Source organism: Notamacropus eugenii, chromosome 3, assembly GCF_028372415.1.
Source record: "Notamacropus eugenii isolate mMacEug1 chromosome 3, mMacEug1.pri_v2, whole genome shotgun sequence".
NCBI lineage: Eukaryota > Metazoa > Chordata > Mammalia > Diprotodontia > Macropodidae > Notamacropus > Notamacropus eugenii.
Genome location: NC_092874.1, coordinates 280,310,181 through 280,333,928, shown reverse-complemented (window position 1 = coordinate 280,333,928; position 23,748 = coordinate 280,310,181). Strand labels below are relative to the sequence as shown.

The following is a 23,748-nucleotide window of genomic DNA, read 5'->3' as shown; positions in this document are numbered from 1 at the left end:
TTAAGTTGGAAAGTTAATAAAGATTAGCTATTCAATTCACATTGAAATAATTGTTTATGTATCAAATCTAGAAGGGAAGAATTCTCAAACCAATTTGAGAGAGAGAGAGAGAGAGAGAGAGAGAGAGAGAGAGAGAGAGAGAGAGAGCGCAAAACCCACCAAGCCATCAGAAACATCTGAACCAAAAAGAGTGGATGATGACGGATGAAACATACCTTAGGCTGGCCAAGTTCAGACTTCCTCATCTCTCCTTCTCCCAGAGCGAATGTTGTGTCTGCCTAGCTTGTGATCTCTGGGACAATGCCATCACACTGCCGGCAAATTTTTCGATTAAACTTCTCCGACGTGGTTGCAACTTTGTTAATTACAATATTAGCCAGCTGGCAGGATGCAATCCGTCACCCACTGTAAGACAGCCAGACAACGCGACATCTAATCATTGCAACCAGAGCAGATAAATTTTGTTCCTTTCTCATACGTGTCACAGAGCCTATCCCTTCTGACCCTCTACACAGCCATCGACTGTCAAATTTAGATTCAGCGAGCTCCCGAGCTTTTCTTTATCCCTGCCTTAGATCTGAAACTCCTGGTTATCAGGAGGACAAGCGTCACCAGCTGTCTCAGCGCAGGAAGGCAATCCGGTGAATGGTACTTATTATCTTCCATTGCTTTTTGAGGAGTGACAAGATTGATTTGGGACCAAGAATACATCCATATCTCAGGCACAGTTCTTAGGACTCTAGTTATGACCCCTTGCGTATGCGAAGTTGTAATGGAGATTCTGACCTGAACTAATTATTAAAGGATGTGAGATATGTCAAGACGTTAGAGTGTCATTTTAAAGATTTCTCTTTTAAAGATGGGCTGGTCATTTCAATTTCCTCCTACTTTTCTTGGTGTGTGCACACGTACATACACACACATGCATACACACACACACAAATATGTGGAGAAGTTGATACCTAATAGACCTCACTTCACACTTGGGTAGCCTTAATTCAGCTCATCAAAGTTGTTATCAGACATTATAGAATTGTCTCTACCCCTCCTTTTTCATCTAGATAGATAGTCTATAAATTCCAATTCATGGAACCCATCCTTGCGTGAAAGCCTAGATCATATGAATGAGCAATACAATATGAAGCAAACTTGGCTATCCCAGCTAAATTTGCAAAGTTAATCAACAGGCTCTCTCTAACATTATTATTATATTTCGATCTTTTTTGTTTGTTTGTCATTGGACATGGTAGAATCCTAGGTCCAGGCTGCTATCTTTCCCCTTCCCAAACAAAACAAAACAAAACAATAAAGCACACGGGAAAGTGGGAAAAGATCTTTGGTCAATATCACAACCCTTCTCTATACAATTTAAACAACGATGTAAAAAACACACAAAAACAGAAACTCGGACTACCAAAGAGTTACTTTGTCTACATGACGCCATCTATAAGTTGTATGACTGACTGGAACAATAATAAATGGACTATTTATTTATCTCTGAAGAAGGGACCAGTTGCTTGAACACTGCACACATAAAGGCTCAAATGATAATGGAATAAAACAAATTAAACTGGAGCTCTAAGTATAGGGAAAGGATGTAAAATGTGACAGGGAGAATTTTATTCATTAGCAAATTAATTGGTAGCGCTTTCTGAGACTGCCTAATAGTAATCAGTTAAAAACTAAATCATGCCTTATGGTTTCCTTTGAAAGAACCATTTTGCAAAATTATATAAGCATTAAATCCATTTTGGACCCCAAAGGAGTCAAAATGATCATCTGCAGCTATGAAAATGACAGCAACCCACCTTAATAAAAGTAAATGATGACATGTAATATATGCATATAATCTAGATTTATAATTTATTTTCACCTCAGGAAGTCAGTCATCAGCTACTATTTTAACACATTATCCTACAGTCTGTGTAATAAATTCTACTTTCATCATTTTTTAAAACATGAGGTGTTAAATGGATAAATAGCTAAGTGAATTTAATTAGTAATGGAGAGGCAGTATGGTATAGTGAACTGAAGCTTGGCCTTAAAGTCAGAAAGATGTGTTCAAGTTCTGCCTCTAGCACACACCAGCTGTATGATCTTGAGCAAGTCTGGACCCCTAAAATACTGTCTTAGACTATAAATTAGGGATATTCTTCCCTGACCCTTCCCCGCCCCAGGATATATAGGTATACTGGGAGTGCATTGTCAGAAAACCTTGGAAATCTTACCTTCCTCACAGAGTTTTTCTAGAAGGGAAAAAAAATCACCCAGGATTCTGATGACACCAAGTTGGTGAGGAGGGAACCACAGGCAGGAGTCATTTGCCCCCAACCAATATACAATAAGAACTTATGAATCAAATGGTCAGTGCCATCCAAATTTCTTGTGGACATTAAGAAAAGGATCTGGTTTTCATATAAGAAAAAGAAATGTAAGAATCATGAGACTCCTGAGAGTAGCAGCAGGTTAGAAGCTGTCGCTCCAGACCAAGATGAGTATAAATTGGTTTATTTACATCATTTACCTCAAATCATCTATAAAGCAGTTTATAACACCAGACTCGATTTCCCTGTCCATGACATTCCTATCCAAGCTCATTGGATCATATGTTCAAATGAAATCCTATCAAAACAAATTACTTTGCGAATCAGAAAGCTTGACACGATAACTCTGGTTGTAGGGTGTCATCCAACATTTCTGTGATGAAAATTTCTCAAACAAACTGAGAAGGTGTTGGTTAAGAGCCCCAAAGCATTCTAAATCAAGAATTCTCTTAAGATTTCAAATTCTGTGTTTGAACAGCCTTCATTGCTTGGCTATTCATAAATCAATCCAAACTCGAAAAGCCATGTCAACTGAAAAATGAAGTCTATGACATTTCTTACCGCTAGCTATTTAGGATAAGCCACATTCCTGGTGTGTATCTTATGTCTTTCATATCAATAAAAGGGCTCACAAATTCATTGCATTAAATTTAGCAATGGGAGGTAAGGCCGGAGTGAACTATGTTTTGATATGGGAGATGAGAGTAATTCCCCAAACTTGGAATAAATTGATTTTTTGTTCTCCACAGACAAAAATGGGCAATGTGGTCTCAAATATAAACAACCATTTTCTTACTGAAGGATAGTTTTGATTTCTAGGTAACTGTTTACATCGCTAGGGAGAAACTGGCAACATCTGTAAAGAAGCCTCATGTGTGAGCAGGTAGTTGTATGAGGGGGCAGACCTATAATCCTATCCATGTGCTAGGCACAAGCACAAAAACCAATCTTTTCTTTAACACCTGTGCCTCAGTTGTCCTCATCCTCCAAAGTGGATTATCTTCTAACGGTCAGCTAATCCCAACCACACCCATGCCACACAGTAATCACAAAACCAATCACTAAAATAGCTTGGATCTGTATAGTATATCATAGTTTACAAAGGCGAGAACAAGCTACATCACAAAACAAAAGAGGAATTACTCATACAAGATGGAATGAAAAAGGTTATCAAATAAATGTGTGATTGGTAAGAAAACAATAGATGTCTGTCACATGACCTGGGCATGGTATAAACATCCAACAGCCTAGATGCGCCATTGGTATCATCACAGTTTTAGGATAAAAGGCAGCTATTGGTGAATTCCCTAAAGTAAATTTAGGGGAGTTGCACAAAATGGGTCATAATGGATGGATTGAGATCTGCATCACTGGAGGGCAAATCCGCATTGCCCATTGGTCACAGATTCCCCTGGAACACTCGACAATTTCGCATATAGTTATTTCGCATACCATGGCTACCCAGACTTGGTTACACAAGCACCAGAAACGAGTTTTGGGAATTTAGGGGGTAGAAACAGGGGGTGAGAGATATTTTGCTGATGGAGACAGACCACTAGGTAAGGTGTTCTTAATCTGTGGTCAGTGAATTATTTAAAATATTTTTATAACTGTTTTTTGATAGAATTGTTTTCCTTTGCAATATTGTGCCTTTCATTTTATATATTATTCTGTGAATTGTTTTATAGGCTTTGCCATACTACCAAATGGGTTCAGGACAGACATAAACAATACTCAGTCAGTAGCTGTTCGTGTAGTGTTTGCAAAGCACTTTTCATATATCATCTCATTTGGAAAAGAAGGCTATGGAAAAAGAAACAATGGAAAACTTCCATTGTTACTTTAAGATGTTCGTTATAGGATCATGGAAGTTTTTATTTCCTTGATCTGTTTCAATGTCCATGTTTGATACCATTGCTTACCAGTGTAGTTGTTGAAATCACAGAACCTGAGTTCAAATTTCAGCTCTGGTGAAGGGTAACTGTGACCCTTGTGAAAGTTGCTTTGCTTCTCTGGGAATCTGAAGGGAGGGGACTAGGCAAGAGACCTTAGGGGATCCCGTTATCTCTTAATCTAAGATCCTTTGATACTTTCACCAAGTCTTCTTTATTCATCTTCCTTATATCAGTCCTTGAGCCTACTCAAAAAAAAAAAAAAAAGCGCCCTCTGTCTGGAATGATTTTCTCTCACTTCTTCATAATGGAATTTATTCCTAACATATCATCTCTTTCATGAAGCCTTCCTAGAAGGATTAGAGGTAACTGGTTTCTTACAACAGAGGCACTGACCAATCTCTATCTGAACTAAACACTCATCTTAGTAAACACTCACCTTTATGCCCCAAAGTGCACCTACCCTTCAATTCAATAAATTTTTATTATGTGAAAGGCATAAGACAGCCCCTGCCCTCAAGGTACGTACAATCTAATGGGGGGAGGAACAAAAGGCAAGCAAATGCATGTATATGCACACACATAGGATGATATAAATTTTATATATATATATATATACATATATATATATATACTACGCTATTATATATACATATATGTATATAATATAATAAATAGGAAATAACAGTGAAGTCACTGGAATTGAGAGAGGTTGAGGAAGGCTTCCAATAGGAAAAAGGATTTTAGATGGTACTTAAAGGAAGTCAGGGAGATCAGTAGTCAGATAGGAAGAGGGAAGGCATTCCAGACATGGGGGATAACCGGAGAGAATATTGGGAACCGAGAGATGGAGTCTGGTATGTAGAACAACCAGTAGGCTGGTGTCTCTGGATCGAAGAGAACCTGTTGAGCGAGTAAGGGGGTAGAAGACTGGAAAGGTAGGGAAGGCCTTTGACACTTTTAGGAAGGGGACACCTCCCTGCTATTCTGTATTCTAGCTCTTGTTCATGCTTGACTGTATCACTGTGTTGGACTTTAAGCTTATGTTCCCATATGGCAGTGACTAAGTATCTCAGTGGTATAGTCGGCAGATCATTTGCTTAGGAGAAACCATGGCCAACTGGGGTTTAGGCTGGTTCTGCTGCTAATTAGGTGTATAACCTTGGGTAAATCATCTCAATTTTCTGAGCCTCAGTCTTCTCAGAAAATGAAGAGAACAGAGTGTTTGATCTCTAAGATTCCTTTCTAAGGGTCTTTGGCTCTAGGAATGAGAATGACCTAACTGAGAAACTAAAGCAATTAATTAGCTGATGATGATTGCTGGAAATGTCAGGATTCAGTGGAAAGAGTACAGAATTAGGAGGAGGGAGACCTAGGTTAAAATCCAAATTCTGTCACTTTCTACCTGTGTGACTTCACTTAACCTCTCTAGGCATCAGTTTTCTCATCTGTAAAAGATGACTCTCTCAACCCTATTTATCTCAGTTTCCTCATCTGTAAAATGGGATGGAGAAGGAAATGGTAAACCACTCCAGCATCTTTGCCAAGAAAAGCCCAAATAGGGTCATGAAGAGTTGAACATGACTGAAATGACTTAACAACACCAAAAAAAAAATATGAGTGCTGGATCCTGTGTCTTCTAAGGTCTCTTCCAGATCTAGCTGATTCTGCCACCCACGTGACTTTGGGTAAGTCAATTAACATCTCTAGGCTCTTCTTAATTGATAGTTCATCATCTGTAAAACAGGGACTTGGAGGGGCATGCAGGATTTAGAGAGAAGACGTGTTCAAATACCAGTTCTGATACTTGTTATGTGTGTGATGCCAGACAACTGCCCCAGGACTCAGCTTTCTCATATGTAAAATCAGAGGCCCAGCCTAAATAGCTTTTAAGGTCCTTTCTAGCTCCAAATCTATGAAGCTATTAAACTAATAAAATGCCTTTTTTAAAAAAATAGACTTGCAATTTCATCAAAATAAGTAAGGACCCAATGCAGATGAGTTACCTGTTCCATATTCTACCAGCCCGGAAAGCTGCCTGGGACATGAGGAGACTGAGGGATTTGCACACAGCACAGCCAGTAAGTGTCAGAGGTGGGATCCAAACCCAGTTCTTCCTGACATCCAGGTTGGCTCTCTATCATACAGTCCTGCTTCTTAATAAGACACTTTGTATTTTGAAAAAGATTCATTTAGTCTTTTGGGATGAACATTCAGGTCTTAATTTCTTCCTTAAAACACACATTTTGAGGACCTTATTTCCCCCTAAAATATTTACCTAAGGAATTTTGATTGCTTGTTCCAAAAAATCAATTTTTAAAGTTCCACTGTAGGAAATACTTCCCCTACCTCTCCAATCTAAGCAAACACCGTTACAAGACTACAAAAAAGGGAGAAGACAGCATACCAGCCATCCCCACTCATTTTACACAGCATCAAACAATGATCTATATTTACAGGAGGAGATAACAACTGGTTCTTTCCATTTGCTAAATGTTCTACTTTTCCAGAGCAAATATCATAAAGAAATGAATGACTCTAATGAACAGTAAGTGGTGATGGTAGTGAGTTGATGGGGCTGTGTGTGCTACAGTGAAATTTACAGAAAGCAAAAATAACCTTCTGCAGAGGTAAACCAGGACAGAACACAATGAATAGCAAGTCTTATATTGGATTTCTCAAGAAAGCTTTCCATTTTATTTTTTTTCCCTGTCTCTGTACAATGGCCACATTTGACAATTCTGAAATTAATGAGTCTATCAAAAACTACAGGCTCATTTTGAAAGACTTATTTCTTCTCTAGGACACCAGTGTGCAAAGAGGAAGTCCAAAGACCCTGAGTTCAAATCTCAGCTCTGTTGGCCACTTTTGGTCTATGAGATCTTGGCAAGTAATTTCTTTCTGAGTTTCAGGTTGGGCATCTGTAAATTGAAGAGGCTGGGACAAGCAATCTTGAAGGTCTCTTCCCAGCTTAAGGCTTAGGGTCCAATTAATTGCATTCAAAGGCAAGAGAACCTATGATGTTGCCTCTTTAATGAGGAAAGTCTATGATAGGCTTAGATGAAAAATGTTAAAATTACACAAATCTGTGTTGTTGCATAGGTCTAGGGTAGTAAGTGGCCTCAGAAACCATCTCTTTCATTTTACAGATGAGAAGTGTATGGCTAAGAAAGAGACTTGTTCAAAGTCTCTCTTTGAGTATCAAAGATCACAGATCTCAAGTTATAACAAGACTCAGAGTATCCAATCCAACTCCCTTATTTTTACAGTTAAGGGAACTGAGGCTGAGGACAACCAAATACCCTAATCAAGGTTGTACATGGGGAAAGAGTAATGAACCCAGACCTTCTGAATCCAGAGACAGAACAAGGTCCTTTCTCACTTTAAATGTATAAATCTATGGCCCCTATAGGGAGCAGCTAGATGGCACAGGGAATAGATTGCCAGGCCTGGACTCAGGCTTCCTGAGTTCAAATCTAGCCTAAGACACTTATTGGCTGTGTAATCCTGGGCTAATCACTTAATCCTGTTTGCCTCAGTTTCCTCATCTATAAAATAAGCTGGAGAAGGAAATGGCAAACCATTCTAGTATTTCTGCCCAGAAAACCCCAAATGGAGTCATGAAGACTTGGGCATGACTGAAAATGACTCAAAAACAACATGGCCCCTGTAGAAGAAGAGGTAGCATGGCTTGCTAGAAAAAAAAATGAATTTGGAATCAAGGAAATTGAGTTTGAATCCCAAACCCAAAGAACAATTCGTTCTCTTTTTTATCACAACACAAAGGCATTTATGATTCATATTCATTTAGTTTACCCCAAAGTGAAACAAGGCATGACCAAAATCCCTTTTGCTGCCCTTTGACAAGTGTATGACTCAAGTGACAAATTAACTGTTCCCAATTATTTTCAACACCACCAGCCAAATACATATATTTTTCCTTTTAGAGACATAATCAGCCAGAGGAAATGCTCTGTCTTTGGTAAGAGCTGACACCTCTACTCCCTTCAATTTTGGAAACATTTGTTAAATTCTTTATTTTCACACAATCATTAGAATTAGAAGGGATTGGATTGGAAAGGATCTTGGATGATGAATCTTTCTTTATAACTTAATCAATCATTTGATTGTCTGGAGGATAATTAAATGAAAAACAAAACGCATTTCAGATATGAAAGAAGTAATTAAGCAATAAGTCACTCTGTGACCCTGGGCAATTCACTAAACCTTTCCTTACCCGGGTCAACTCTATATGAATATATTTTGCAGAATGGGTGCAAACTGGTCGGAGGAGAAGGAATTTCTATGACTGGAAGATCACAGTATCTATGGCATCACACCACTGTTACAAACAAAGGTAATTCTGATTGACATTTGTAGAGGCCTTACCCTTTTGTTCTTCTTAATCATGCATGAATTATCAACCTTGTCTGTTTTTCATATAAAATAAAATATGTTTCTATCTATTACATATACACACACACATATATATATATACGTATACTCATATACATGCCTATAGTATATATATATATGTATGTATATATGTATATAATATGCATATAAACACACACATTTGAAGCAAAAAAGGCAGAATCATAACAAGCCACCTAATGAGAAAATTAATTCTCAAAGTCAGGGAGCCCTGGGTTCAAGTCTAACTTCTGTCACAAACTGCCATTGTGGCTCTGGGAAAGTCACATTACTTCTCAGTGTCTCAAGCAATTCTCTGAAACTCTGAAGTGTAGAAAGGGGAGTTGAAATGAATTAATAGAGTTCTCATTGGGAGTCCTTTATATCATTGAAATTACAGGACCAGTTAACAAAACACAAAAAAAGAAGTGAGATTGGAAAACTGGCTTGGGCACCAATGGACCCTTTGGCCTCAGAGACAGGTAGCCACTCTTTTCATTTCAGAAAGTCTGGAGGGGCTATAGCAACAATTAATAGACACTGGCTCCTTGGAAGGAAATCTATGTCAAATCCAGACAGCATACTGAAAAGCAGAAAGATTATGTTGCTGACAAAGTTCTACACAGTCAAAGCGATGGTTTTTCCAGCAGCAATGTATGGCTGTGAGATAAGGAAAGCTGAGTACCACACAATCAATGCCTTTGAATTATGGTGCTAGAGAAGACTTTTGACTGTCTCTTGGATGGCAAGCAGATCAAATCAGTCAGTACCTAAATTAATTTAGGATCTTTACTGGAAGGTCAAATATTGAAGTTGAAACTTAAATACTTTGGCCACATAACGAGAAGATGGAAATCATGGGAAAAGACTTTGAAATTGGGAAAGATTGAAGGCAAAAGGAAAAGGGGATAACAGAGAATGAGATGGACAGGCAATGTCATGGAAATCATGGGTTTTTACAGACTTTGGAAGATAGTGGAGGATAGGAAAGCTTAGCATGCTGTGGTCCATGGGATCAGGAGGAGTTGGACACAACTGAAAGACAACAGCAACAACCAAAGCTGTAAGTGGGGGTTCGAGTCAATAAATATGCAGAGCATGTTCCTCAGCACTCTCAAGGATAAATTATGAAATACTCTTCTCCATTTTGGAGAAGAGGAGTTAAACCCATACGCCTTTATGAAATAACTACCTTATGGGTAGAGGCATCACTGTACAATGGAATCAATACCAACTCTGGAGTCAAAAATCTTGGGTATAAATCCTCTTTTTTATGGTGACCTATGTGACTTTGGGAAAATCATCATCTCTCGGGGTCTCAATTTCTTCATCTATAAAAGGAAGGGCTTGGACCACATGATGTCTAAGGTCCCTTCTACTTCAACATCTGTTATCCTAATGGATAAAGGCTTTGGCCCACTGCACCCATAATCCCACTTTTGGGAAGTTGCTACAGTTTTTTCCCCAAATCAAGCCTAAACTTCTCTCTTTGCAATCACCCCCTACATAGTTGAGTATTGTCTCTTCCATTAGACTTGTGAGCTTCTTGAGAAAAAGCCATTAGGACAGACAATTAAGGGATTATTGGCCACTTCAGAGTGAGCAGTTTCAGTTGAATGATGAGGCCAAAAGCCAGATTATACGAGGTTTAGAAGAGAGTAAGAGGAATTAGAGGCATCTGGTGTAGACAGCTTTCTCAAGTTGTTCAGCTGAACAGGAAGGAGCTATGGCACCAAAAGCTAGCTGGGTAGTTGGATTTGTGAAGGATGGGGGTTATTATGGGTATGTCTGTTTCCAGAAGCAAAGGAGTCAATATATACAAATTGAAGATTAAACATAGAGTTGGCATGAGAGTAGAAACAATTCAAGGGGTACATGTAGAGGTGTTCTTTGTAAGGAGAAGGACCAGGTCTTCATAGAAGTCAGGAGTGGAAGAGATAGTAGGGGAAGATATCCAAGTAATTTGAGATGAGGAGGAAAGGAGAAAAGTATCTATCTTTCATGTATCAGACCCCTAATCTGTAAAACTCTCAGTGAATAACCTCACTTTTTTGATGAGGTTTAAGGTTTAAGACAAGGTCCTCAGCTGAGGGGGTTAGAGATAGAGGGGAGATTTGGGGAGTGATGAGAAGATATGAAATATATGCTGTGAAGAGTAGACTGGTCAATAGATGAGGAAGTAGTAGAAAGATTTCCTAGACAGTAGTGAGGGACCAGTTGAGATAAGCTAACAGAAATTTTTAATAGGTTTCTTCAGCACAATTTTGTGACATTCTCCAGGTCTGACAAGATGCAATAAGCTATAGGACAAAGGGGCAGGGGATTCATAGAGTAGAAATGGTCCAACAAGGATTTAATATATGCATAGTATAAATGTATGGAGACTGAGGGGGTTAAGAACAGGAGTGGAGATAATTCAGGTCATGTTGGAGAACATGATAAAGGGTGATAGAGCAAAAGGAAATATAAAACGATAAAAGATTATGATCAGATGAAGAAATTTCAGAGTTCTTAAATGTGGACATTGAACACTTATGGGTGAAAGTATGATCAACACTATGACCACCCATATATGTAGCTGAGGTAAAGTAGAGGAGTAGGTCATGTGAATTCAGTAGACTAAGAAACCAGAAAGTTGAGAGAACATTAATATGGATCTTGAAGTTCAGTAGTATGGAGGCAAGAAGTTCAGTAGTATGAAGGCAAGATTTGAGGTAGAGACTGGGCACTCACCTCACTGAGGTAGGAAGGAAAGGTTACACTTAAGAGTCACCGGGTTTTCAACTGAACTGTAAATCTGAGGAGGAAAGGTTTCTGAGTGATGCTAACCCTGTGGGATTCTTAGCCATGTCTTCATGTACATTCAAAAAAAGATAAGCTTTACATCCTGGAGATCTCCCTTTCATTCTTTTATTACCTCAGGAGAACCATTGTGGTTCTCTGACTGTATAACTATCTCATTCTCAATAAATGACAAGTTCACCACCTTTTCCCAGGCATCCATGTCTCCAGTGATTTCTTTAATTCTCTTTCCACAGTTTATTCAATCAAGCCAAATGCTTTTAAAAATTTATATACAGCAGCAAAAGTGAGATCTTAGAGCCTCTACTCCCTGACTCATGCAGGTGACATCCTAAATAGAGATAAGAAAGATATCCAGGTCGGGAATTGCAATGTGGGTGATATTAAGAAGAATGCCTCTTGCCCAAACTAGGATGTGCAGTTAAATGGACAACCTATAGATGTCATCTATTAGTGTACGTGTGTGTGTGTGCGTATGTGTGTAAACATACATACATACTATTGATCACACTGTGCTGACATGACACAAAGAAATTCAGTTTGGTCCAGAATTTAATGGTAGACGAGTTAGGCTGAATTGGTGAAACTGTCAAGTTGCTTTAGCTAATGTTCTTAAGCTTGTATTAGAAACAAAAGCCTCCCTATTAGTTTAAATATTTCTTTATTATTTCTGGCAAATGACAGTGAGTTATGGAATACAATAGCCGCTGAAGGACCGAAGGTGCCAGAGGGAAATGGAAAGATATGTGGTGAAAGAGCATTACTGACAAAGGGTTATGATAGAGAAGCCATACAAAACAGAAAATCACAGATACATATGAAAGAAAGAGATGAGCTAGTCATATGCCAAGAAGAAGAGATAAGTGATAGACAACCCAGTTCTGACTGTATCCTCTCAACGTCAAAAGAAAACACAGAGAGTCTCCAGAATTTCGGGTGTGCTCATTTTAGGGAACTTCTGAGAGGATACAACCAGGAGTCACAAAGGATTAACAGGCTAGGATAGGATAAGGATCTCCATTATTGAAGAGAATATCCATATCCATGAAAACATAGATCCTTTAGAACACATCTAGTGAAGACCAGTTGTTCTTCCTTACTGCATATTATCATGAATATAGATCATAGATTTGGAGCTGAAAGAAACACTGATTCCCACCTCTTTATTTTATAGATAAGGAAGCCAAGGCAAAGTGAGTTCAAGTGACTTTCTCAGAATTGCGCATCTAGTAAAAATCTAAATTGGGATTTGAAACCTGATCTTCTTGACTCTAGATTCATTGCTCTAACCACTATACCACCCTTCTTCTGATCTTAAATGTCAGTCACTTTATTAGATGGTGTATCTAATGTTTTGCTCGCATTAGTAACGAGAATAGATCACTTGGAAAATACCAGATCTATTCTATTTCTAAGCCACCAGTTGCCTTCTTTTCCTTTCCTTTTTACTTTTGGGACTTTTGGGATGGTCTGATTTGGCTGGACCTCATGCCAATCTCTTGGCAGGCTTGTTTTCTCAATTGCTTTTGAATATTTTAAGTAGAAGTTCTATTCCTGTCTTTCATATTAACTTCTGCAATGTTTGGAGAATGTGCTCATCATTTACATCAACACTTTCCTTATCTAAAACACGTCATTCCTTAGTGAAAAGATTAAATGTTTGATGACCAAGGTGGTTTCCTCATTGTGGCGACTTTTCTATTAACTAAATTTCTCTTAGAAATGACATCAGAGTCAGTGGCATTGATTTTTGTCTCCTTCCCAGTTTTTAGATCTGAGAACGTGTTGAATCTGGTTGAGTTGGAGCTGCTGTAATCAAATAAAATGTGTTTTCATCTTTATCCTTTCTTCTAACCTTTGCTCTAACCCAGCGATGATATGACTGTCAGCAGACAGCTGATTTTGAAAGATAGCTGCATCCGTAAGAATCATTTCCTTTCTGCTAACATGAACCTTCTCTTAATGTATAGTCAATTAAATTTCTTATAATATTGGTTGAAGGTAGTAGATTTCCACATAGTGTGTCATTCTTTAATCACCACTCTTTGTCTTTGACCATTAGCTGTCTAGCACTAAGTACTAGAATGGTGCAGGGAATGTCAGTGTTATGTGGGACATCTGAAGAGACCATTCCAAGTCAATCAGTTCATCAATTAACAAATACTTGTTAATTTCCTGGGCTGGCCACTGAAGATACAAAGAAGAGGAAACCAAAAGGAACTCTTTTTGTCCCTTTGGTGCTTATCTTCTATTGGGGAAACCTACATGTGTCTGTGTATACGTATATATGAATACAGTATGTGTGTGTATATTATATATGTATATACTATCTATCTATCTATCTATCTATCTGTCTGTCTGTCTGTCTATCTATCTATCTATCTATCTATCTATCTATCTATCTATCTATCTATCTATCTATCTATCTATCGATCTGTTTGTTAAGGGAGTCACCAGCACGGGAAGGACATGGATACATCTAAAATAGGTGCTAGCATTTGAGCTGAGCTTGGAGAGAAAAACATCCCACATCCTTCTGGTATTCAAGTATATTACAAAGTACAACTAGAATTGAAGGTCTGCATCTAAATTCATGTAGAGCCATTCTTTCATGTGGTGAAGTATTAAGAGCAACAGATTTTAAAGTCAAAATATCAAAACCCACCTCTGACAAGTACAACCTGTGTGACCTTGGGCAAGTCACTTAACCTTCTAGGTCTCAGTTTCCTTATCTATAAAATTAGATGATTAGAAATTGGATGGTGTTGAAAGTCCCCAAAGTTTTAAATCTACAAACTTATGATTTAAAAGAAATATGATTTCAGACAATTCAGTAAAAGTAACGGGAATGATTTGCATATACAATCTGATTCATGATAGATCCTTAAGAGAATAAAATCAGTCAAATTTCGATTGTCCTCCTTTTAAGGAACGGAAGTCGAGTGAACATATCAAGTTAACTAGCATTTATTAAAAGATCCTACTATGTATCAGGCATGGTGCTAAGTTCTGAAAAGACTTTTTGATAATGATCTCAGGATCTCTGTCTCTTCTCAATCATAAATCTGATCTTATTCAGTAGCTATGTGATCCTGGGCAAGTCACTTAATTGCTGTCTCAGTTTTTTCATCTGTAAGATAAGCATAATAATAGCACCTTACCTCTCAGGGTTGTTTTGAGGATCAAACTATATAACAATCGTAGAGTGCTAAGCATGGTGCCTGGCACAGAGTAAATGCCAGATAAATGTTAGCTCTTATTTTTATTGTTGTTACTATACGTGTTAGGCATGGTGTTAAGTTCTAGAAAGATCTTTTGATAACTCTCTCAGGATCTCTGCCTCTTATGAATCATAAATCTGACCTCAGACACTTCCTAGCTGTGTAGATCTGGGCAAATCACTTAATTGCTGCCTGCCTCAGCTTCCTCACTATAAAATACAGATAATAACAGCATTTACCTTCCATGGTTGTTAAGAGAATCAAATGAGATAATAATTGAAAAGTTTTTTTTTTATAAATCTTAAAAGTACTAACTATTATTAGTCATTATTATTATCATTTCTGTGATCCACTGAAAAGTCTGACCCCCTCAGCATTACTTTATCAATGAGAGATTATGGCACATTTAAAACTGAATAATGACTCAAGAGGAAGAGAAAACAACAGCATTCATGAGTCTCTTAAATATCTGGGGTTCCTGAAAAACTAGTAAGCCTTCTTCCTTGCTAAAATCCAAATAGAAATGGCATCACCAAAAATGTTGTAGCACAGAATGAGAAGGGAAAAGACATTACTGTGTTTACTGGGAACCTTGTGAGGCAATAAGTTGTAACTTCATTTACCCATTGAGTTATAAATATTGGCCAGATAGGTGTGAATAATGGGGAAAAGAGTTTATGTATCACAAGATTCTAACTAGGAATGTAAGATAAGACTTTTACATAGACTAGCTCTAGTCCTAGATTTGAATTTTTAGAAGGAATGTTCCCTGTAGTGACCCGTCCTAAGTCATTGCAAGACCTTTGCTCCCCTGTGGTCCATTAAGGAAATTCTACTCCATTGATGAAAATTGCCAAGAAGGGCAGTTCACTTCGTCCTTTTGAAGAGGCTGGACCATAGACTGAAAAATATATGAACCAAATGGAGTAAATAGGCTTGGTCCTCAAAAAAATAACTGAAGTGGGGGTGTTTTAAGCTTCTAAAAAGAGGAAAAAACTAAAATTCAAGCTTTTTTTTTTTTTAAAAGATGACTAAAGTTTGAGTTGGAAAGCTCATGCATTAAGATGAAAGATGAAACAGATACAATACGCTGCTAAGATCAAAGAGTTTCATCAATTCATCCTGAGAGTCAAAATCCAGCTGAGCATAGGGGCCCTGTCTGCATAATAAGAAAGGTTGACTAAAACATAAGGATTAAACAGATGAGCTGTCTCCTGTGAACGTACGGGAGAGAAGCCCCACTGAGCTACTTGTAAAGACACTTTGGAATTGTACACCTGCTACTCCACAGTCAAACCTACAGGAGGCCAGTCTAGCAGAATAAATTCCACTAATGGACTAAATTGCTATCTTTAAGAGAAGCGAGCGTGTCCCAAATGGATGCATTTTTTTATTTGCCAAGATATTTTTGGTCTGGGGAAGTGACAAGTTTGTGAACTACAGTCATTTGCCCTTAAGTTGTTTTATAGTTAAGAAATGTTTAACAAAAAAGAAAAAAAGAAAGAAAACATGCAAAAAATGAGAAAATAAAGTTAATATATCTTATCTTACTTAGAATAAAAAAAAAAAGGCCAAAGCCTTTTTAGTTGGATATATCCATTCAATCAGCCAATAGCTCTCCAGTTAACTGATAGCTGTTTCAACAACAATCCTGTATATCCTAGAAAATGTTTTCTGTTTCTAATATTACTGAAAATCAGACTTCCCCCTCCACCCTCCTTCTTCCTCTTTATCATGTCAGGAATTATGACTCCTGGGTTCTTAGAAGAAAGTGTGGGAAAATATTTGATACCTATTAGAAACAACACTGATTTATGGCAAGGCATCCAGAATAAGAATCTAAGGCCAAAACCAAGTGGCTAGCAAGATCGATCACATTCTACTTGTCAGCCAAGATGCTTCTTTAGCAATATGGTTACTTTTTCCACTGATGCAGACAGTGCCTTGGAAGATGGTCCTTAAAAGTTTGTTGATGTTGTTCAGTTGTATCAGACTCTTTGGGATTCCATGTAGGGTTTTGTTGTCCAAGATTCTGGAGTGGTCTGCTATTTCCTTCTGCAGCTCATTTTACAGAGGAGGAAACAGAGGCAAACAGCAGGAAATAACTTGCCCAGGATCATACAGCTAGTAAATGTTGGGAGGCAGATTTGAACTCAATTCTTCTTGGCTCTAGGCCTAGCATTCTTCCCACTGCACCATCTAGCTAACCCTCCTTAAAAGTGACGGACACTAACATAAGTCACCACCCAGTGACCAATATGGTGTTGAAATGCAACTAAATGTATGCCCCATCCAAAATAATTGCAGCAAAATGAATTCCAGCTACTGATACAAAATAATAACAATTGCTGAAATGTGTCTTCTAAGAGAGAAATAAACAAGCAAATCAAACAAATAAACCACCCTTCACCCCTCTAAGATATGTTATTAGCAAATGAAATCAGCAAGAAAATGTGATTAGGGTCATTTCTGTCAAAGAATAACCGAGACTCTTGACCCAGACCTTACTCGGGTGAAGAACGCTCATTCATGTCACACGTTCTGGACAAGATTATTTTTTTTTCATGGCATGGCAGGAGCATTTTGTGCAAAGACAGAGACACTAAATAGATAGGCCCTAATTAATGGGGTTAGAGACTAAAACCTTCCATTCATCAGAGCCTTGAAACACTTTCATGAATCAGACAGGGAAGACTGTTAATGCCCAATTTGCAGTTAGCAAAAAGGGAATCCTCCCCTTCCCCAAAATAGAACCAGTAGCCAAAAGTCAAGGAAAGGTTAATGGAAGAATGGAGGTTTGAATTCATAGTTCCTGAACTACCGGAGTCTGTTACTCAAATAAACCAACCAATCTCTGCATCTCTGTCAGACACCTACATCTCTGCATCATAACTAGCATTAATAAATCACAAAATTCTATATATATGTTGACTCATTTGGTCCTCACAAGAACTCTGTGAGATATGGGCTATTATTATCCCCATTTTACTGATGAGGAAATTTGAGGCGGGCAAGGTTAAGTGATTTACCTAGGGTCATGCAGCTGGGAAGTAACTGTGGTAGCATTCAAACTCGGGTCTTCTCAACGCCAAGTCTAGAGCTCTCTTCACTACACCAACATACTTTCTCTATATACAAGGGGGTCAGGCAGTTTGGGGACGCTCTGCATCTGCTGCCTTGAAACAAGACGGCCTCAACCCCAGTGTCCTCCCCACCCAACCCACTCTGCCACCCCTTCCTGCCTCCTTTGGTATGTTTGTCTACACCCATTAGAGTATAAGCTGCTTGAGGGTAAGAACTATCTTATCTATTGTATCTCCAGCACTTCAACAGCTAGGGGGATATACAGAGTGCTAGGCATGAAGTCAAGAAAAATCACCTTCCTGAGTTCAAATCTGCCCTCAGACACTTATTAGCTCTGTGATCCTGGGCAAGTCACTTAACCCTGTTTGCCTCAGTTTTCTCATCCGTAAATAAGCTAGAGAAGGAAATGGGAAACTCCTACAGTATCTTTGCCAAGAAAATCTCAAATAGGGCCATGAAGTCAGACACAACTGAAAATATGACTGAACAAAAACAAATCCCTACCATTTAGCACAGTACTTGGCACATTGTAGGACCTTGATAAATGTTTACTGGATTGGATTAGATTAGTGTCCTGGATAGAAAGCTAGGCTTCTGACATATACTATGTGACCCTGGGCATCACTTAATGTCTCTGGGCTAAAGGTATCCTTTAGTCAATCAATTAACAAGCATTTATTAGGTACTTATTATATACTAAGCCTGGAGGATAAAAATACAATTATTGAAATAAGTCCTATTGACAAGGAGCTTACATTCAAATATACTTGAAGTGGCAGAGAATGTTCAGAATTTTTGGGAGAGGGACTTTCCACACAGGGCTGGTGTCTAGAATTTATCACATTGTGATGGTTGGAAAGAGTTGTAAAAGAATGTCAAGGTCTCTTCTTGCCTCTAGAGGGCTTATAGTCTAACAACAGAAATAAAACCAATGTGAAAACCAAATAAACAAAAAGTAGCTATACTCAGCAGTGACTGCTAGATGGATGCTTCAGAATAAAAGTGATAGAAGGATCTGAGGAAGAGAGATCACACAGATGCAAGATCATCGAGGATGGCTTCATGGAAGAGGTTTGGTTTGAGCTGGCCTTTGAAGAATAAGGGTTTGATCAAATCCTCAGAAAAGGTTTGGGTATCTCATATAATGAGAGCGTTTTTCACACTCAACCCCAGGAATGATATCATTTCTGCCTTTGCATCTCCATCACCCATGGTAGGCACTTAAAGAATGTTTGTTGAATTGAACTGAATGAGGGTGGCAGTCCTCGATGGTTTGATTTTTATCTTTACAAAGCCAATGTCTAACACACAGCCGGTGTGTAATGAATGATTGTTGATTGATTGATCATAAACAGAGTTATAGTCTGTTTCCCTCATCTGACAGATAAGCAAAAGGTTTCAGTGAAGTGAGTTGACCTGCCTAGGTCACACAGGTATATAAGTAACAGAGCTGGAATTCGAAACCAAGTCCTCTACCTCCAAATCAAGAAGTCTGTCTTTCCTTCCATACTTTTTTATCCTTCCCTATTTTTTATCCTTTCTTTCTTTTCATGCCTTCCTTTCCTCCCTCTTGTTTTTTCTAAAAGAAGATAATGAAAAAGAAAGTTTGGCTGGAATGAAAGATGTAGGGAAGAAGAAGTAGGATGGAAAGGTTAAAAAAAAAGGCTGGGAACAGATTGTGAAATCTTTAAATTCCTGTTTCAAGCATGAAGTAACCATTGCTCTGGAGCCTAATAGCCACCACCACCATCCCAATTTTCCTCAATTTCAGAGATCCTTCATCACAATCTCTCAATAATTCTCTACATGTCAGAACTACAAACTTCCACTCATTAGTTAATGAGAGCTGACAATTTCATGACTTCAAAGCGGTGTTGGACCATTTGGTTGATCCTAGTTGTTTTTGGTTTTGGTTGTGTCCTCCCCCCAACCCATGTCTTGCTAATGTGTTTTGTCCACAAGTATTATTTACATGCTCATCTTTTATTCTCATTTTAGCTGGCAGCATAATCTCTTCCAGGATCTACAGAGGCCTTATGTCATTCATTTCCAGGTTATCTACTGCCTATAGATAGCAGCTTTCAGATTATTCATCACAAAGAAATGGCCACAGAGACTTAAATCACTCCAGAGCAAGGAATTCAGCAGACTCGAATTCAGCAGACTCCACTAAGAACACCAACTCCCTCAACACCTATCTATTCTTAACAGCAGGATAGACAACATGATTTCTCCGGTACAAAAACACATATCATTCTTTTTCCCGTAAGGTTGTTGCAAGAAAAACTTAAAATGCAATTTGTAAGAATCATGTGTTTTCCTATTAAGAGGTATCTTTTAATTTAATGAAAGAAAGAGATGGGGTGAGAAAGAGGGAAAGAGGGAAGGATAGAGATGTATCTATCTAGATACAGATCAATACAGAGAGAGAGGGGCAGAAAGGGGAAGAAAAAGAGACAGAGACAGAGAGGGAGGGAGAGGAAGGGAGGGAAAATAAGGAAAAGAAAGAAGAGGAGGAGTAGAAGAAGAAAAGAGGAGAATAGGGAATGAGTAGGAAGAAGAAAAAACACAGCCTCTCTATTGGAGAGGGCCTGAGCAGGAGGAGGACACATCCCACCTCCGACACAAACTGACAAATTATTTAATCTCCCAATTATTCAGAGAACTCTCTAAAACTATACGCTGCAGAGCACTTGTTGATTGGCACTGATAGAGAGGGTTTTCTCTCTATTTGGATCAATAGACAGATTAGTGATTTCATATGTAGGGAACTTCCATAATGAATACTCCCTCCTCCATCGCAATTGACTTGAAGCTTTTGGTCTGAAGAGTTGTCTGTAAGTGACTTGAGGATAACACAGCTCATATGAATCAAGACAGAACGTCAAACCAGATTTTCCTGACTCCAAGGCTATCTAACCAAACATTATTCCTCATTGTCTCTATTTATTCATCTTATTTTTAATGTATTCTTTTCATTTACATGTAAAACAATTTTTTAACATTTGTTTGTTGTCTCTAGTTAAATAATTATCATTAGATATTTATTATATATTCCAGGGAAGTTGCAGAGATGTGTGGTAAAGTGACTTCCTTCACTCAGAGTTCATTATGCCAACAAAATCATAAATCTGGGAGGAAATATTGTATGCATTCCAAGAATGGTTGAGTTTGAAGTCCAGTCGACTTGCCATTATATTCATAATGTCTTTAAAACAAAATCACTTGATATACTATATTTCTGTCTAGGTAACTTAAAGAGTCTAAAGTCAATGACTCATCCCAAATCATGGTCTTATTTTTTTTTTTTTGACTATTCAGTGGAGACTGGTAAAAGTTGGATCTCTGAAATGATTAGAAAATTTGTTAAATCATCAAGAAACAAAGCATTTAAAAAAAAACCCCTAAGGAATACAAGTTCTATCAAATATAGCATGCTTTAAGGAACTTTTTAAAGTTCTCCCCTAAAGCACCTCAATAGTTCCAAAAGAAAGTTGATCCAAAGAATATGAAAGGAAGACTTCACGCCTGTCAGCCATTTTGAATCTCATATATTTCTTTGTAGCAGAAAATGAGGATACTCAGAATCCTGACTGTATTTAAGGTTCTGAAGAGGAGGAACCATTTTTATTTTAATCTCTGCTTCCCCAGTGTTCAGCACAGCTCTAGGTACTTAATAGATCCTTAGTATATGCTGATTGATTAATTGATTCCAAGGAAGATATTACAATATTTTTAGAAGTCATGATGAAAAGGAAAAGGACTGTTATTGGTTTTATGTTATAAAATATACACATAAAAATACAACCTTCCAGGGATCTGTAGGAATAGATAATTTGGAAGAGTAAATTTTTAATGAAGGTTTATCCTGTAATAGAAAAAAAAAGAGATCTTGGACTTTTTGAACATATCAAACAATCTCTGTGAAGCTAAATGATTCATGAAGTAATACAGCATCTCAAAATGGGAGAAAAGAATGTGACTTCCCTTTCCATCACTTCCTAGAATCTGTAATGTTTAAAAACAGCTCTAAAATCACCTAGATTAATCATGGTTAATCAGGTATTGAAATATGATTCACACTAACCTTGTCATTTAACCAAACCAAAGGGATAATGAGACCTGTTATTCCCTTCATAAAGGGAATTCTCGTGAGGAACCTCTCTTTATCAGTACAGTCCAGTGCTCCTCTTAGAGTTAAGAGTTTCCTAGAGTGTTGAGAAATGAAATGACTTGCCTAGAATTACAAGGGGCAGCTAGATGGCATCAAGATGGATAGAACACTGTGTCTGGAGTTATGAAGACCAGAGTTCAAATCTGACCTTAAGACACATCCTAACTTAGTGTGACCCTGAGCAAGTCACTTCATCCTGTTTGAGGCAGTTTCCTTATCTCTAAAACGAATTGGAGAATGAAATGGCAAAATATTTCAGGAATTACCATGAAAACCCCAAATGGGGTTATAAAGGGTTGAATATGAAAAAAATGACTAGAAAACAAGAACTTTTAAACATTGGTATTCAGTGAATATAAAGAAATTGAGCACTTGAAAAACATATGAACTCCAAGCCCAGTGACCATAGATCATACAAATATCACTTCAAGGTTTGTAGTGAGGAGATGGAAAATGGGTTGGCTCTGGAGCCATAGGACCTGGATTCAAATCCCACCTCTGAGGCCTACTAGTTATAGGACCTCCGTAACATCACTTAATCTCTCTGGGCTCATGCCCCGTGTGGAAATAGCAATGAGAATGCCCAGGGGTTGTGGTGAAGTCCAGAAGAGCCCATCTTTGGGAAGCAGCCTACAAACTTTAGAACACACACATATATATGTGAATAAATTGTTCTTATCAGGGCTGCCATGTGTATGTCTGTCTGTCTGTCTGTCTGTCTGTATGTATGTATATGTATGTATGTATATATATACAATTTCTATTATATGAATATAATAAATAATAATATAATTTATACACTCTTAATCATTAAGAGACAGAACACCTTTCCTGATACCTCACCAATATTTGAATAGAAACATGTTCAAAGCAAGAACCCTGTTTTGCTCCGAACCTCATCCTTCCTCTTTGACATAATTCTTTGTGAGTTCAAATATATTTAATGAAGAATATCTGGATTTGATCAATTTTTCCAGATCTATCATCTATCACACCAACTCGTTCACTCTGTCTTGTCTCTCTCTTCCCTCTCTCTCCTGACCTAGTTATTTTTTATCTCTACCTATTATCTATCAACTTATCAAGCCATTTCTTTACCTACTTACCTGTCCTTCAACTACACACAGACACAAAATTATATATGGAAGAAAATAATATAATAGTATAATTTCTCTCTCACTTTCTCTCTCTCTCTTTCTCTTCTTCTCCTTCTCTTTCTTTGTCTCTCCCTCTATTATTTTCTATATCCCTCTATGATTATATTCTCTCTCCTTCTGTTTTCTTTTCTATTAAAGGGGCCTGTCTACTTTTAAAGAGATCTATTCACTGAATGAGCTTTACCTCACTTGAAGTGAGTACCTAAAAAGGCCTTAGACTAAAGGGCCAAGGTTTTCCATTGCATCCTGGGTCATCTCCAGTCATCCTGATGAATATCTGGTCACTGGATCCAGATGGCTCAGGAGGAGAAAGTGAGGTTGATGACCTTCACAGCCCTCACTCACTAAAAACAAAGTCAAATGCAAGTCATGTCATCATTTCTCTGATGTCATGGTCCTCTTCAAAAATTAAGTATGAACACAACAACAACAAAGGCAAAGCTAACCTACATTCCTGGCATGTCTTGGATGCACAAAGTTTATGAAATCCTGGACAAGTCACTTAATCATTCAGTGCTCTAGGTCAGAGAATATCAAATACATGTGTTGCACTCCCAAGTATAGACTGAATCAGATTAAAATGTATTTGGGTATTGATGATCAAAATAAATAAAAATACAATACAATATAGAAAACAGTACATTTTAAAACCAAGTCAATGTGCAGCCTGCAGGGAGCTTT

General features: G+C 37.9%; 1 long non-coding RNA gene across 1 annotated transcript in view; it reads right to left on the bottom strand.

Moving 5' to 3' along the window:
- LOC140534529 (uncharacterized) overlaps nt 1-23,748 on the bottom strand; it is a 769,311-nt gene that overhangs the window by 42,742 nt on the left and 702,821 nt on the right. The window contains exon 16 of the long non-coding RNA XR_011977353.1: nt 216-23,748. This exon is cut by the window's right edge and continues 20,715 nt beyond it. This is a non-coding gene — a long non-coding RNA (uncharacterized lncRNA). The remainder of the gene's footprint in view (nt 1-215) is intronic.